We start from the raw sequence: 3,044 nt of genomic DNA, 5'->3' as shown, positions 1-3,044 counted from the left end.
TGCTTATAACAAAATACACAGGACTGGGTAATTTTTAAGAAAATGAAATTTGTTGTTTACAGTATCAGAAGCTAGGAAGTACAAAGTCCAGGTAACACATGTGGAGAGGGTCTTTGTGGTGGCGACAGTGATCCAGGAGTCTCACATGGCAGAAAATGATGGAGCAAAGAAAGGGACAGACTCTTTACTTTCCCCTTTTAAAGCCCTCAGAACCCCACTCCTTGCCACTATTATTAATTCATCTACTATGGCATGGCCCTAGAATCTAATCATCTCTTCAAGGCCCCATCTTTCAATTACCTTAATAGGATTTCCCACCCTGAACTGTTACAATGAAAATTAAACTTCTAATATATGAACTTTGGGGACACCATTCAATCAATCCACAGAACATGGTATATTTTTCTCCATGCGTTTACTTTTACTCTGTCTTTATATTCAAAGTGATTTTCTTGTAGACAACATATAGTTTGGTAGTTTTTTAATTTTGATTTTATTGTGGTAAGAACACTTAACATGAGAGTATCTATCTTTTAATTGGAGTGTTTAGATCACTCACATTTAAGTAATGAGCAATGCAATTGGATTAATATCTACCATTTTTGTGACTGTTTTCTATTTGTTGTCCTTGCTCTTTGTAACTGTTATTTTTCTGCTGCTCTTTTTCAGCCTTCTCTTGTTTTAATTGAGCAGCTTATGATTTCATTTTGTTTCTTCTGTTAGCATATCAATTATACTTCTAAAATGTATTTGGTAGTTGCCCTAGAGTTTGAAATATTCACTTAAAACCAATCTAAATCCCCTTTCAAATAACACTTTTTGGGTAGTGCGGACTTTCTGGGTAGTTCAGTTACCTTATAGCAGAGTATTTCCAATTCCCCCCACCCGTCCTTACGATGCTGCTGTCACTCATTTTACTTATTCAGAAGCTACAATCATCTAATACAAGAATAAGAGAAAGAAAAGATTTTATCTTCATTTGTTCCTTCTCCGACATTCTTCTTTTCTTTATGTAGGTTTGAGTCTCTGACCTATATCTTTTCCTCCTCGCTGAAGAAATTCTTTTTCCTTTTTATTGAAACATAATTGATTATACATGTTTGTGGGGTATAGAGTTAACTATCAGCACTTGTGTACAATAAGTGATGATCAAATCAAGTTAATTAGCATGTTCATCATTTAAAAACGTAATCGTTCTTTTGTGTGCATTAACCAATTTCTCGCTAACCTCTCTCCCCTCCTTCTTAACTCTAGAAACTGAAGTTCTGTTCTCTCCTTACGAACGTTCAGTGTACTATTGGGATCCTTCCTTCCTTCCTTCCTTCCTTCCTTCCTTCCTTCCTTCCTTCCTTCCTTCCTCTTTCCTTCCTTTCTTCTTCCTTCCTTCCTTCCTTCTTTATTTTTTAGCTCTCACTTATGAGTGAGGACATGTGGCATTTCTCTTTCTGTGTCTGGCTTCTTTCACTTAACATAATTTTCTCAAAGTTCATACATGTTGCTGTGATGGCAGAATTTAATTCTTTTTATGGTAGACTAATGTTCCATCGTGTATATATATCACATTTTTCTTATTCAGTTATCCATTGATGGACTTTTAGGTTGATTCCATATCATGGCTCTTGTAAATAGAGCTGCAATAAACATGGAAGTTCAGGTGTCCCTTTGACATGATGATTTCCCTTAACTGAGTATATACCCAGCAGTGGGATTGCTGGATCATGTGACAGTCCTATATGTAGTTGTTTGAGAAACTTCCATACTGTTTTCCATAATGGCTGCACCAATTTATAGTCCCGCCAACATTGTAGAAGCATTCTCCTTTCTCTGCATCCTCACCAGCATTTGTTATTCTCTATCTTTTTGATGAAAGCCAAACTAACTGAGGTGAGATGATAACTCAATGTGGTTTTGATTTGCATTTCCCTGATGCTTAGTGATGTTGAGCATTTTCTCATGTACCTGTTGGCCATTCTTATGTCTTCTTTTGAGAAATGTTTATTCAGTTCCTTTGCCCATTTTTTAATTGGGTTACTATTTTTTTAATGTTAAATTGTTTGAGTTCCTTCTATAGTCTGGATAGTAATTCCTTGTCAAGTGCATAGTTTGAAAATGTTTTCTCTCATTCTGTAGGTTGTGTTTTGACTCTGTTGATTGTTTCCTTTGCTGTGCAGAAGCTTTTCAGTTTCAGTCGGCTGTGTTTGTGGTTTGATTGCTGGGTTCTCCATTCTGTCCCATTGGTCTGTGTATCTGTTTTTATGCCAGTACTATTCAGTTTTGGTTATTATAGCTTTGTGCATAATTGCCGGAGAACAGCTCCAGTCAAGTTGTGGGTACCCAAAAAGGGAGACAGAGACCTCAATGCATCAATATGCACGCTCTCTCTCTCCCGGCTGTCAGCATGTTGCAGCTGGAGCCCAATAGAGCATGAGACAATGCCTTTTATTTAGATTTTTCTCTGCAGGGGGGGTTTTGGGGGGAACTATTTTTATTGTATCAGCAAGCTTAAATCAATGGTCCATAAAGCAGGGAGGAAACTTTTTTAGAGGTCAGCACGTCTTAGGTGATCAACTCGTGCTTCTATTTCCTGGAATCCAGTATTATCAGATTCAAATCATCCCTTCATTGTCTTGAAGTTATCTTGTGACCTTTCTCTGTAGCAAACTGTGGTTAAGATCCACCCTGTTAACAGGGTGGGAGCCAAATGTAAAAAGAACAACGGATATTTGAGCAGCATTATCATGCACATTTTAAAGTTATGCATTTGCTGTGGCCCTGTAATCTTGATCTAAATGTCAAAGTGTCATTGTGCACAGCACCATCCCTCACAAAACTAGTTACATTTACCTCTTATTTTCTAAGATCTAATTTTGTAGGTAATAATTTTACAGCATATATTTATATCCCAACACCTGATTCTTAATGATTTATTTAAAACTGGACACCACCAAGTAAAGGGGGTTCTACAGTTTCATTCCCATATACTTAATTTGTCCCAATCATATAATTTCTCATTAATACCAACCATTCTCTTGCCATTAATATAA

Source organism: Galeopterus variegatus, unplaced genomic scaffold (genome assembly GCF_000696425.1).
Source record: "Galeopterus variegatus unplaced genomic scaffold, G_variegatus-3.0.2 Scaffold3036, whole genome shotgun sequence".
NCBI classification, from domain to species: domain Eukaryota; kingdom Metazoa; phylum Chordata; class Mammalia; order Dermoptera; family Cynocephalidae; genus Galeopterus; species Galeopterus variegatus.
This window is presented reverse-complemented; position numbering follows the sequence as displayed.